This window comes from Strix aluco, chromosome 17 (assembly GCF_031877795.1).
Source record: "Strix aluco isolate bStrAlu1 chromosome 17, bStrAlu1.hap1, whole genome shotgun sequence".
Lineage (NCBI taxonomy): Eukaryota > Metazoa > Chordata > Aves > Strigiformes > Strigidae > Strix > Strix aluco.
Window position 1 is genome coordinate 9,249,575 of NC_133947.1, and position 15,128 is coordinate 9,264,702.

Sequence of the window (15,128 nt, forward strand, 5' to 3'; positions counted from 1 at the left end):
TTTAGGAATTGCAACATTTTCCACTTCTCCCTTGGCTCTGTATCTCGTGGCATTTCAGATTAGACTGGGAAACACTGTCAGGAGGGAAGAGAAGGGACCTCACAGGCGAGAGAAGGCATCAGTCTCACTCAGAAGAGCATTTACGAACCACAGATTCCCCAGCACTTCCCAGCAGTCAGCTGTGCAAAGACGTCAGCACACTGTGCACTACCGTCCTCCTGTTTTCTTTTGAGCATTGCAATTCCATCACCTCGGTTTAGTAGAACGGTGCATTTGAAACAACCCCAGTGGGATGGTCGTCTTGTACAGGAGCAGGATGGAGCAGCTCCTGCCGCATTTCTGCAGGTGGTACGGCACCATCTGGCTCAGACAGAGGCAGCAGTTCAATCAACTGATTGAGAGCATTTCCCTGATGGTGCCTGTGAGAACTCGGCAGGAGCTGGGAGCTGCTACCCCCCCAGGAACAGCAGGTTGGACATTGCTTTCTGAGTGGTAGGTACCAGCTTTGAGCTGCAGCTGATTTGAGAAGCACACCCTCAGTGAAATCCCAGCCTCCCCAGTCCCCTGCCTTGGGAGTGTGACTGCCAGCCACAAATCCTTCTCGCACAGCTGCTGTGCGTAGCAGAGCAGGAGCCGAGGCGCAGCTGGAGGAGCATGCTGTATCTCTGCTGGTGCCTGGTCAGCTGCTTATTGCCGCATCCCGTAGGCCTGCAGTGTCCAGCCACACTTGAAAGGAATTGAGAGGGGAAATTGCTATAAAAGGGCTGCGCCTTCCCTGTCTCTCCTGAGGGATCCAGTTCAGAATGTCCAGCCTGTTTAAAGCCTGAGCTCTTCAGGCAAGGAACGTGTATTATCTAGTTTGTATTTTATGGCAGTATATGAATGTTTTGTTATAATAACAACAACAACAATAATAATTAGGGCTGTGAGAGCCCTAGAGGGCTGGAAAGGAACCAAGCCCTGCAGGTTCTCTCGGATGTTCAAGTTTGACGAGGTTGAACCATCCAGGTTTAACCCCCATCATTGGTGCCCTCTCTCACCCTACCGGCTACCATTATGACCAGGAAGTCTGCTCCTGTCCTCCACATGTCAGCTGGGAACTGGGATACCCTGGGGCTTCTCGAGGGAGGAACCCGCAGTTACTGGGGAGGATGTGAGTGAAACTCACTGAACTTTCATGAATGTGGGCTGAGGGTCGTGAATCATCAGATCTTCAGCCAAGGCCGAGCCTGAGTGGGTCTGACAGTCTGCACAGAGCCATACTGTGATTTGGGATTGCAACACTGTCCTTTGTCCACAGAGTGCTCTGAAATCTCTGGGTGAAAGTCCCTCTTCTATGTCATTTTAAAAACACTGTGAAGGCACTAAAACTGAGTGTGTTAGGTAGTGCTGTAGGTAATAGAAGCCATCCTCTTCTGGAACCTCAGTCCCAGCGTCTTTCTTTGGATCTCCTGTCTGGGTGACAGCAGGATCTGGAACTGATACTGAAAGATGAAAAACAACATTTTTCCAGACCTCCACACAGAAAACCTATGTGAACCTGGAAGGAAAAGATGTCGCTGATGCACCAAAGGGTCAGCACTGATCATGTTCAAGATACAGTGCTGACCTGAGGCACCACGTGCATTTCCCAACGAGGCAGCTTGGCAATCATTGCGTGGGACGGGGGTCCAGGCACTCCTGAGTTCTCCTGAGCTCTAATCCCAATTCCCACAGTGTTGCCTCAGCTAATCGCTGCCTCAGTTTTCCTCACTTGTAAAATGTGGGGGTAATAACTGTGCATACCTCACAGAGGGCTGTGAGGATTCATTAATTAAACGATGTTCGGGAAGTGCTTTGAAGATGAAAAGCCCTATATAAATGCTGGGTGTTACTAGTGCTTAGTGAGTACCTTCACAGCCACAAGCAGGGTGTGCCTGCAGGAAGCAGAGCCATAGGCTGAGACTTATGGCTAAGTGCCTTTAAAAATAAATACGATCAGTAAATGCACTGGAGGTCAGCTTCCCTCTCCTCCCGCTTGGGGTGAGCTCCCACCTCAAAGGAACTAGGGTTTTTCTTTGCCTCCTCCACTCTGGAAAACACAAAAGAGGTTTGGGAGTGCTGAGGAGAGAACTGTACTTGTACTCGTGGTGGTGATGCTAGGAGTTAAGACATCACAAGCAACCAGTTTACTCTAAACCAAACAGGTACAAAAACCTACATGTTCAATGAGAAGCATTGTCCTAACAGGTACCAGAGGTCGTGGGAAGCGTGGGCTTAGGAGAACAGCAGCTCTCACAAGTCCACTTTGCCAGAAAAAAATGTGTGTTTCCATATGTTTAAATGCTAGGGTTGCATGCACAAGCATTGTCACTATTAAGACAACCACCCAAATGACATGCAGGTGGCCAGTCATGAATACAAGTCTCATGACTCCCTGTGCAGTCATACTAATTACATGCATACTTTAGGTATACGAAGGCGAATCTGTACTTGCTCCTTCATACACATGTTTGAATGAAAACATAGATGCTGATTTCCTCTTCTTCTCTGTGCCCCTGGAAAATCTAGTATTTATATTCACCTGACTAGGCAGAAATAAGAGAAAAGGGATTTTTGATTAGGTTAATTGTTTTTAATGACAGCCTGCCACATTTGACAGATCCCTCTTGTGAAGCCTCAAGACAAGCAAACTTTTCTTTCAGATGTACTGTGCATATTTCTGTATTTAGTAGGCTGTGCTGAAGTTTCATTTTCTGTATTGGGCAGGGAGGTCACTTCTTTCACAATTCTCCCCAGGTTTGTCTGGGAATGACATACTTTAATAATGTATGACCTAGTGGAGATGTCCAGGTGGAACTAATGGCAGAAACTGATAAGGTAAAAGCTGCATTTACTAGCCTAAACAAGACTTGATTATAGAAAATTAACAACTTAACACCAAAATTTGAACCAGACTCTAATCTTCCTGCGTAAGAGATTGAGGCAAAAGATGGAAATTCTTCTGAGGTGGATGCATAAAGTGCTTCAAAAGCAAATGCTAGTTATTAAACAGTTTATATCACTAAAATTCATCTGACATATCATTGGTTCTTTATATACTAAAATTATCCAGAAAAGAAGATGTAAATACCTGAGTCATAGCTAAGGCTGAGGCCAGAGTGTTTCTATCACATCAGGAGTACTGTTGGACTTCTGAAGGGAACATGCAGAAAGATCAACAGAAACGTGTAGATGTTACAAGAGGAGGACAGACATCCTGGATTTGAGAACACAGAGACCTGTAGGGAGCAGCCAGTGATTAACAGGTTCAGTGATTAACTCTATGTGCAGTCTGGAGGGAGTTTTATTTCATCCATCCTGGAATGCCCTCTTGGTTTGTTCCTTCTTATCATAAAGCATATCAGGTAGCTTGGCCACGCACTGTAACACACTGAGCACCAGGCTGGGACACAAGAGTACTACCACTGGTAGGTTGTGATACTTTAAATCTTTGTGCCTCAGTTTACCCATTGATTAAGATGATAACCTTCCCAGAGTGTTGTGGTGATTAATTATTAATCTTGGTAAAGCGTTTTGAAGATGAAGAGTGCTACATGCTGGCTAAAGATATTAATTACCTCAGACTCATGATGAAATTTTTATATTTACATAATGAACCAGTCACAGAAGAAGTGCAGTGATGGTCTGTCCTGGTGAACAGATTCTTCTAATTCAGATATCTCTGCCATCATCGTTATCTAAATCAAATCAAGTCAAATCCTTTTTTCCATGGGGAATCTGCTTTTGGAGCAAGCACAGCGCACATGCTCCATGTGAGACTCCTGGCATGGCAAGCAGCCACGGTACCTTTGCTAATTTCAGTCCCTGCCCATGAAACTCACCTCACCCAGAACTTGTTTCAACTTCTCCAGCTGTTCTTGGCATGTGTTGAGATTTCATAAAGTTGATGCCATCAACTCCCACACATATGGCAAGAGAGAGTGAGAGAGAAAACCCACACACAGTAACTAATATGTAGGGAGAAGAGGTATTTGCATGGGAGAGCACAAACATGAGGCTTTTCTAGCTGGCTCCAATGGCTCTTGACTGTTAATACCAAGATGCAAAGGGATATGCAAATTAGGAGGGTGACTCAGAGAGTCCTTTCCAATGCATAACTCCAGGAAGAAGCATGATGCTTTGAGCAGGGCTACTCGGTGAATTTTTATGGAGGTCAGCTGGGTAATTTTTACTGCAGTCCACACCGTGGTGTGAAGCAGTGTCATCGCGTGGACTCTGCCAGACTTGGCAGGTAGCACATGATGGCTTCACTCTGGGAACTGTGGTTGCACATTACAGCTGCTGCCTGAGAGACTGGTGAGGAATGTAAAAGGTGACACATGTCTAGGTCACTGTAGAAGCTGGGGAGATCTTATTCATGGTCCAGATTCAGAATGCAATCTACCCTTTGAATTAGTTTTGCTAAGACATTATACCCATGATACAGTAGTTCTATTCTCCTTTTATGCCCTTTTTCCTATGTCTTTGGAGGCAAGTGCATAATTTTTCAAACTTTCTCAGCCTATGAGACTTGTTTTCAATCCATAATTCATTACCAAGATGATACCTAATTATTTGATAGGTCCTTTAAATTTATAATCTCACCCTAGTTTCAATAGGAAAAAATCTGGAAACCGCAGGCAAGGGAGAGTTTGAACACAAACACAGAGTGCAGGCAATAACACCCATTTCCATACTCATGTTTAGATCTGGGCAGATTTCCAGGGGAATCCACATTTGTCTCCTAGAGCCAGGACTTCAGGAGGAACATATTTTTTTCAGCACTGAGCAGTCACACAGAACTTTTGCTTGAGGTTTGGTCTGCCTATTACAGGACAGCAAGGTGTTGTACTGGGGTTAAGGCAAGGATGGAAACAATACCAAGACTCAGTGCAACACACAGTTTCTTACACTGAATGGGGATGAATCTCAAGTTCCTCTGCTCACTTAGCCTCAAAATCATTGGGTGTGGATGGACACCAGCCATGTATCAAGACTCACGGCCTCTGTGTTAATGAGTTACTTGGCAATGTTCATCCCTTGCCAGTCTCTTTCACCACCTGAGCACAGAATCACTTCTTTGGAGCATCTCAGCTTCCTATACCTGCCATGCAGTTTAGCACTGTTGATCTTCTTTGCTCTGCCTTGCTTAGCGCAGGATCCAGCCTATCAGCTGCAGTTGCTTCATTAGTCACTAATGGGCTGCACACTTAGAAAGCATTTAAATGTATTTTATAGTGATTGAAAGACTACAATGACATTTTGCTAATTAACTCATTGCATACCCAGAGAGCCCTGCAAAAGCTTGGCCACATTGTGGGGTTTATTGGACACCAAGTATCAGGCCTTCCATTTCCTTTTCTATTTATGTTCTCTGTTCTAATGAAAACCACAGGTGACTTGTTTATTAAGTGAATTTAGAACAGTTAACATTTGCATTTATTAATTTTCTAGAAAAACTGGTATTACTCGTTGCTTAGGACTCTAACTGCTATCTCAGATTTCATTGGATACCAGCTGCAAATCTTGGTAATAAGACTTTGTTGATGATTAAGCCAATGACGTGATTTTCAGTGGCATGGAGCACCTGCAGCTTCCTTCAGCTTCGCGATGACCTGAGGAGGACTCAGCACCTCGGACAACACCTCTGCAATTCCTGTGCAAAGCGCAAAATAATGCAAAAAATCTTTAGGAGCAGATTTTCACAACTGCGTGCACAGAAGGGTAACTGTTGGTATAACCTGAGTGTGCATCTACTGTGATTTCTGATACCTTCAAGGTAATGACACATCTGAATTATTCTTATGAATTGCATGTTTAAGCAGAATATGAGAGACAAGTGCCAAGTCCTAAAGCTACTCATGTCCCAATACATGAACATGAACTGATTGTATTTTTAATATGAATGTTTGGGTTTCTGAGCTCAGGCACTGAATTTTGATATGCCCTTATCTGAAGAAGTATCTGTAGTACCTCCTCCCCAAGGTAGTACTCACAGATCCCTCTGTGCCCTGGAGTTTTGTTCTACATTTCCTGATTGCATGATCAGAAATGCTCTTTCAGTAATTTCACCTCATTTCTTTTCACTAATGACAGATCTTTTCTCTCTACAAAACCACCTTCAAATTCTTAATTTCTTTTACTGGGTCACTGTTAGCTCTTCTGTGCTCTATGTAATAATGCTGTAGATAGGCATTATGCCAGTCTCCTTCATAAAACTGAATTACAGCTTGAGCAGGTATGAACTTGGAACAGTTCCTACCTCCCAGGTAAAATAACTCATCTGATGCATAGACATATCATGAATCCTGAACAAACTGAAGAGGCTGGGAAGGTGAAAGGAATTTTTTCTAATTCATAGCTAAATTTCTACTGATGAAGGATATGTACAACCAACTGCAAGAAAACAAATGATTGTTCTGATTTATTGGTAACATTGTTCTTCTTGGCAAAGATGAATAGTTGGAACAAGACTATTTCACAGAGACAAAATATCCACAGGGAGAGATTTCTGAGGCAGTCATAGGATGCACCCTACAGAGTGTGATTCTCATGACATTAAAGCAGTGCTAATGGCATTGTGATTAACTTCTAATGAAAAAAGAAATGAACCTGATAAACACGGCATAAATGTTCTATGGAAATGACAATTAAAATGTTACATTTTAGGCAAGGTCTGGCTCTCGCTGAAGCCAAAAGAGTTGAGCTTACTGAACTTATCCAAAACAGAAAAGAATTTATGACTGTGGAGGACGAAGAAACACTGCTATGAATCTGAGCTGCTGAATAACTCTATACCACAGAAGAGATCCCCCAGAGTTTTGCAATAGTAACTGTTGTGTTACTTTGTGGAATTTGCTGATCCTTTGATAATGTTTCCTCCTTTTAACAGCAAAATCTGCACTGCTTCTTGAAAGCTTTTAGAATATTTTTCCTTATGCTTTTATCCTAGAGGAGAAGGCAGGACTACATTTGGTATTTAGGACAAGGAGCTGGCAATCTGGATTCTTTTCAGCTTTGTCACTAACCCGTGGTATGACTTCGGTCCACTCATTGTACAGCACCATGGCTTAGAGAAGCTATGGAGAGTCTCTCTGAGCCTCAGAAAGGGCTCTGTTTGTGCCTACTAAAGGGACCGCCTTTGCAAACTTGGCACTTGGCATTCCCAGCTCCTGCACTGACAAAAAATACTCCCACTTGCAGAACCTCATGAAGCTGTGTGGAGGTACAGGTTCTCAGGGTTACCCACACGTGCTTCTTAGACTCAGTCTATGATCTCCATGGAATTGTAACAGCATAGCTTTGTTTTCATTTACCTTGCCCTCAACATCAGACAAACCTTGTAGTAAAGCAAGTGTTTATTTAGAAACAATTAAAATTGAACATTTAGATACTAGACCAGGAGGAGGTAAACAAGTAAAATGTAAAGTAAACATGGTAAAAATTATTTCAATTCTGCATTAAATTTCACAACCAGAGGCCGGTGTTTTAAGCTATCCTCCCTGGAATCTCAAAGAATGTCCACACATTCAGGCACTGGTGTCCATTAGTCCCAGTCCTGAACATACACCATGCTCCATCCTTCTTTGGGCAACTCTTTGAAGTTCTCCACACTTTTATTTCCTAGAAATTAGGTTTTAGAATATAAATGCATCTCTAATTGGCTTTTACCAAAGCCAGCAGCAATGGATATTTTACCAGCGGTTCCTCTGGGTTTAGACCTAATTGACCAGAAGGTGTGTGACCTCTGTAAATACACCTGCTTGCCCTTCCTGGGAACTAGGTGCCTTATTATTTCTCCCTTCCTCCTAGCCAGCCTGCTGGCTACTGCTTCCCACCCACTCTGAGCTGCTCCCTTTATTTCTTTATATAGAGTTATTAGTGTTATTCAAGACACTGGTTATACACAGATTCCATTAAGTTAGGATTTGTGATGTGTTACTGGTTTCCTATAGAGACCTGTATATGCTAATCTACATGAATATACATTATTGATTGATAATGAGTTGCTCTGAGAAGACTTGTCTGTGAGAACAGGAATTCCTCAGCTTCATCCTCTGTCCCAGTCACTTAGGCTAAACTTTTCAAAACCCTTCAAAGATACTTAATTTTTAACATCTGCTTTGAAATGAGTCATTGAGCACCTCGGGGTTCAATTGACCTTATTTGATTTTGGGTGCTTGTCTTGAAGTGAGACAACCGTCACTGGGTGCCTCGAGATTCCCCTGACTTTATTTGGATTTTGGGTGCTTGCTCTGGGGGATGTACACACTGGAAACAAGAAGCTAAATAAAAACATGGGGTTTTTGTAAGTGCCTTCAACTTTAAAATGGGACTTTCAGTTTCTAAAGGCTGGCAGGGAGTTAATTTTGAGTCAGTCTTTGTGTGGTCATTTTTATTCTGGAATGAGAGTGTTCCTGCACAGAATTACACTAAAAAGTTTTGTCAAGAGACATTGTCTTTTGTTTCCATGAGTTTGCAAATATTCCCAAACAAGTTTGATGTAAGCCAGCAAGACCCAGCTTTTATCCTACCAAATAAAAGCACCTCCCTGAACAACATAAACCCTCAGCTAACTCTGAGCACTGGGAGCTGCCAGAACGCAGTGCACTCCCGACCTCATGGTGCCAGCAGCCGTAAGGGCCAGGCTTTTTGCCACGGCCCAGACAAGGTAGTTTATGGCTGCTTCAGGGGGTCTCTGTATAATACTGCCACAACGTCCTATTTTGATGGGACTTTAATAAACTTTCTAAGTCCTGAATTCTGTACACATTATATGTGTACAGTTTGCTTGTATTGTTGCCCAATTACGAACAACAATCAAGACTTCATACCTACAATTTGTATTCACAGTTTGTAAAATTCCCTTGCCTTGAGTTCTCTGCTACTACTACCAGCAAGACATACAGCAGACTTTATTCTTTATCGAAGGGCCATAGCACAAGCCGCTTCCATCAGCCTCACATCTTCAACTGACAGCAAAATGGCCCAGGCCTGAAGCAGCTGACTCGATGCCACTGTGATAGTGGCTTACGTGTACCTTAACAGAGGTTGTACACACCTTAGCAAACTGAATTAAAATGATAGTGCACAGGCATCCAGCACATACCACCAAGCCTGATTCTGCAGATCCTCAGACCATGAGTGAGCTTACCCACAGGAGCAGTCCAGTCTGGGGACTCCCACTGGTTGCAACACTGCAGTCATCTGATTTGCATACAAAAAATAATTTGTGTGGATACGTTCTTGTATTTATTTAATCCTGTAGTCCCTAGGTACCATCAGTTTTCAGTGACCTTCCTGGGAGCTGGCAGAGTTTAGGACTTTATCGTATCCCAAGCATCAGTCCTAATTCAGTGATTCATTTAACTATGTCAGTAAGATTCATACATATCCTTAAGTGATTTGTGGAATGGGGAACACATTGAATACATTTATGCACCTCTAATCTACAATTTAATTGTACTTTCAAAGCATTACTTTGAAAACAGTGCTTCTGGTCAAGAATAAAGCCAATGCTTTTTTTTTTTTTTTTCCTGATGCTGTTAGGTTGGGTCAGATTGGGAAATCTGTGTGCCAGGGAGTGAGTAGGCAGGTACAAGCAGTCAGTCCAGCTGGCTTTAATGGCACTATTTGTGAGATCTCACCAGAGCTGTGCACTGGGCCCCACGATGTGTGACACACAGCAGCCAGAACACAAATGTCTTACTCAAGCATGGCAGTTACTCATGGAAGTAGTTACCTTGGAGCCAGAGGGACTGACCAGGGATTTTACGTTACATTATTATTTTTGTTGCTGATGTCTGTACATTGCGATCAGAGTCGTGGGCAAACCAGAACATGGCCGCATTGTTTGGACAAACAGAACAGCGACAGTCCCGCCTTCATAGATTGCATCTCTTGAAAAATACTCATTTTCTGACTCTGCTGGGGAGTTTTGCAACAGTGTATAGCGAATATATTCAAATGGGGAAGTCTCAAAATGGTGACTATAACATTAATACAAAGTTTTATTAATAAATGAATTGACTTTATTTTTATTAGCTAGAAAAATAAACCTAGGCTCATGTTGTTTGAGTGAAACTCAAATCAGGACAGACAACATTAAGAACACAACTAGTATAAAAACTACCACACAATAAATCAAAGAACAAGAAAAGTACATGGCTATTAACGTTCTACTATAACATTCCTCACAACCTCTCTGCAGTGTGGAGAACTGCAGGCCAACATTTTTCAACTGTCCTAAAGAATGTGAAATGTAAATGTTTAGAAGAGTGTTTTTCTTGCCAAGCTGAGAGCGATCATAAACATCAGCTTCTAATAGAAACATTTTAAAAAGACACATCCTTGCTGCCAGCTTTTGAGAGCAACACCATTTAAATTAGATCAGAGTCTCCTTGAATTCTTGACACTCCATTGCTGCCTTTTATTTGCCAGAAATTGTTGGATTGATGTTATGCTTGAATTTAAAGTATGAACTGCAACTGTATTAAATATGCTGCTTAAATGTTGTGTGGATAAACAATATATCACCTGCCTAGGATTCATTTTGAGGACAGGCCTAAAGAAAATCTTGAGGGAAAAGAACCATTCTTTTAATTATGATACTTTATTTCTGTGGCATCACAAATGTGCATGGTATTTTCCTGTCAAGTGGAGTTTATGGATTTGTTGAGATGTAACTTTTCCGTAGCTAATAAATATACTAAATATATAATATTACCGAATACTAATATAATATACTAAAAGTGAACCACAACTTACTCCTTACTGTACCCACTCCGCCTTTCAGCTGAGAGGTCTGTAAATATCATTGATAAAATAGTGCTGTAAACTGACATTATAGACCTGTATTTGGTAATACTGAAATCCTGATTCTGACAGCACCTTATTTCTTCACAGTTAAATCCTGCCATTATTTATCGCTGGATAATCTTAGCCAAAATGTTCAAATCTAGGAAAACTGAAATGCTTTGTAAACCAGAACCAGTTTTAGCTGACTGTTTTAGTTATATCACCCTGAAATTCCAAACAAATAAAATTATACAATTTTAGCATTTTCTAAGTAAACATCCTAGCTTTAGGATTCAGAATTTCCATTTTAATTTAGTGCTTAATTATATTTTTAGAAACTCTTAAAGCAAAATTAAATATTTGACACAAAGAGTTTCCTTAAGAACCAAAACATTGCTTTTGTCACTGCTGCTAGTGAATCAAATTTAGTGTATTTTTAGAAGAAAGAGCCATCTCTGATCGCAACCCAAAGCATCTCCTTATATAATCAGTGTCCATATTCTTCGAACTCCCTCATTTTGCACCATGATAGAAGAGGGACTGGAGATGACATGGTTATTAGTGGATCATGGTTATGCATCTTTGCAGGTTTTATTTTGATAAATACTTTGAAATAACTTATGAAAAATCTCTTTGTAGATAAACTTTCTGGGTTTTGTGTGTAGCTCAACACTTGTTTGGAACCACTTTGTTAATTTAAAAGAGGATTTTGAAAGACAGAGGGCAGTTGTAGGTACCAACCCCAGGGAAGTAGGTGCTTAAAAAAGGACCAGAAAGTGAGTACTGTTTTGAAAACCACAATACTGAAATAGCAGGGCTACGCAGTGAAATCATGAGATTTTATTTTCAAAAACAGTAATACATTTCTGGTTCATTCTTTTCTTCCTTTTTTTTTATTTGTGCTTTGGGATGATCACATGCTATAGTTACAGACTACTTCTGCAAGTATGGCAGCTAGGACTGTCCAGCTGCCCTATTCTCCTCCGTCTGAAAACAGCTGGGCTGTAAAGCTTATGATGAAAAGCAAGGAGAAAACACATTCTTGCTATAACCAGATGGTTCAAATGGATGCAAAAGACACTGTTTGATTCAATTTCCTCTTTTTCTGTTTTGGTTGCTACAGAAACAAATCTGATCTTTAGATGGAGATAAAAACTGTTACCTGTGTCAGAGAAACAGAGACCAAGAATGAGCATGAGTGGGGAGAGGACCAGTCAAGCCTCACAGCGTGGAAAGATGTGAAAAAGACCCAACAGCAGAGAATAAGAGGATATGAGCTGTGCTGTGCTCACAATGAAATCATTGGGAATTTTGCCATGAAAGCAGAACTGAGTTGTTATTTCAGGTATGAAAAGTACTGCAAATTACAAATATAGAACTCACATTAAGAGGTTAACACAGGAAGCTGTTTTCTTCCTGGGATGAGCCAAGAAACTGCAAAAGCTGGGTCCCTAAACTTGTGTATTCTAGCCAAGCGTTGGCAGAGGTCTTGCTTCCAGCATCCCTTGAGGGTGTTTTTACTTCGCATTAATATATATCATAGTTCTCCCACCACTTCCTTGAGTTCTAGTGGCCTTCCTTCTCTTTTCCATCTGATGAAGAGCCTGCACTGTAATCTAAAGTGTACTGGAGTCAACAGAGTCTTGCATTGTCTTTAACCAGCTTTGAATCAGAGCAGAAAGGTCATAGTTCTTAGGTTTATAATTTGTTTTGCAGATATATTGGGATATTTTGTTATTGTTTTGATTTAAGCCTCAGATAGCGCTAGAAATAACAGAAGCAGTGAATACATAAAACAAGATTCATTCCAATGGGACAACCAAAGGAGTTCTATATGTCACCCCAATGCAAACAGGATCTTGGTGGCAGAACCAGGAACGAAGGCTGAGAGTTCTGACTTCCCTCGTTGTGCTTTCACCATTTGATCATGCAAACTCCCCAAAATTATCATAAAATTGTACAAAGAGTAACATCCAGCAGAGACCAGCTCTGCCTGGCTCCTATGAGCTTGCCAAGGCTGTTGGGATAGTGAGGGAAGAGACACAATTCATTTTAAGAAGGTTTTTTTCCCCTTTTTGTCATCTTCTTTGTGGTGGTTTGTGAAATGCCGGGAAGGAACAGTACAATGAACAGAAAATGTTCCAAGGAAACCAGCCTTCTCCATGCCATTGCCCAACAAGCACCCAGTGTACCAACCGCGGAGCTTTGCATAGGAGTGTATGACACACATGGGGACTATGATTTCTGCTGGTGTGAGGCCTCTCATCCCTTCTGAATTCACAGAGCAGAGAAAGAGCAGAGAATCAGAGCCTCTCCCTACCTGGTCGAGGCTCATCCTCACCTCCAATACAAACGCAGGTGGAAAATTATCGAGTCCATAATTTTTCTGCATAATTTAGAGCCATAAAATGGAAGCTGCCTTTGAGCATTTGGCTTTTCCTCTCTTGCAAGTTAGGGCCAGATGCAAAAGAGGACTTAAGCACCTACAACTCAGTAGGTTCCTCCCTGCTCAGGATAACATTTCTTCCAGTACCAGCAACTTTATGTCTAGACATGCCCAGAACTGCTGTGATCTGAGCAGCTTAGTACAGAGTTCCTACCTAAAACCCACTGGGATCCTGAAAGAAGGAGCGTCTTATTTTCTCAGGACAGCCAATTCTGATGGCATATTCTGAACAAGCCTAATACACACCAGCAGGACCGGTCCCCTCACATGATACAGTCGTAGCTACTTTCTTTTAAACTTGACCAGGTGGGAGAGATGCTATCTGGCTGGACGGTTTGGTTTTGACTGACAAACCTGAGCAGAGTGAGAGTCGTCCTTAGACATTTTACATAAGGGTCCAGGCCTGCCCTGGTCTTGTGGGGATTGTCTAGGAGAATAAGCATTCCCTCTGGGAGTGAGATTATAAATCTGAAAGTTTCCAACACAAAGAAGAAACAAAACACAAGCCCCTTTCAAGGAAAACATAAATGTAGAGAATTAAAAAAAAACCCAAAAAACCGAAGAAACCACAGTTATTTTGCTGGCTAATATCATGAAGACATGATAGTACTTGCAGCTTCCTGCTTGGACCTGGCTTGCTCCAAAGTCATTTTGTGTGTTAATCATGTGGTTTAGATGATGAAGATTAGGTCTGAGTGAGCTGGTTCAGATAAAAGGGGAAAAGGCAGCAACCAAACCTTCACCCAAAACTTCAACCTAAACTTTTCTAAGCTTTGAATAAATAAAAAAAAAAAGTAGTAACTTTTCTTTATTATTCCTTTGTTTTGCAATTAAGATTTTATTTGAAGGTACTATTATTCATTAGCTACAGTTATTCATTCAAAGCTTTGAAAGTGCACAGTGCTGTAAGAAGGACTGCTGTTATCACTGCAAACACAGAAGTACCCATTTCAAGTTCACAAAAGTACATTTCTGTCCCTTTTCCTGAACTGGGATTTTTAATGGAACTAGGGTTTTTGAATCGTTTTTACTTCTTCCAGTATAACTACCATCATACTATGCAAGTTTCTGCCCAGTTTTATTTTCTGTGCATCTTGGCCTGGAATGTTCAATTATAGATTTCCTGATAAAGACTCCAGCCAACAGCTAGCAATTTGGCCAATGTTCCTCAAAAAATAGGTATATAAAAACATGTTCCAAAATCTAAACAGAAGTGTGTGAGTGCTCTGATTTTCAAAAAAAACAAGAGCTGCTTGTTGCTTGGCAATTTTGAAAATTAAGACTATATTCTTTAGTACTTTACTACGTAATACTTTTAGATACCTATTTTTAAATGGTTGTCTCAGCTGATGGCATACTTTTGTGTTTGATTTGCCCTTATTTGGCATGCGGTACGCTAGGGAAATAAGTGCACACCAACTCCATTTATGCACAAGCTGGACAACTCTTTGCAGATGTCAAATACATGCATAACAGGCCTGATATTTGCTCATGCAGACATAAAAGTACAATTGAAACTACTGGCCTCATCCTCCATTGCTTTTACGTTATGCAGACTGAGAGCCTGGCACTTCCAGATGTGCTAGACAGCATTTTCACACCCTGTGGACTTGCTGTGAGTCCATGGGTTTGACTGCGCAGTCGTAAGGCAGTGGGGAAGCAGTCTCTAGGTATATTGTATATGAACATTTCTATTTAGAGAATCAAGTCTCCTGTGTTATAGTCCCTTATAATATACCAACGTGCAGGAGAGCTGACTTGAAATATCGCATAAGGGACTAGCTATGGGGAACAGGTTACCGGTCAGGGAGATACCGTAACATCAGGGATTTCACAAGACAGCTGGACCTTGATCCTTCCAAAG

At 41.5% G+C, this 15,128-nt stretch overlaps 1 long non-coding RNA gene across 4 annotated transcripts in view; it reads left to right on the plus strand.

The window, feature by feature from the left end:
- The window catches only part of LOC141931277 (uncharacterized), a 146,422-nt gene that overhangs the window by 125,651 nt on the left and 5,643 nt on the right, over positions 1-15,128 (plus strand). For 3 of the 4 annotated variants that reach the window (XR_012625536.1, XR_012625538.1, XR_012625535.1), the window contains one exon: positions 11,942-12,163. This is a non-coding gene — a long non-coding RNA (uncharacterized LOC141931277). Of the gene's footprint in view, positions 1-5,597; positions 5,801-11,941; positions 12,164-15,128 lie in introns of those variants that run through there. The other variant, XR_012625537.1, reaches the window with a different exon arrangement.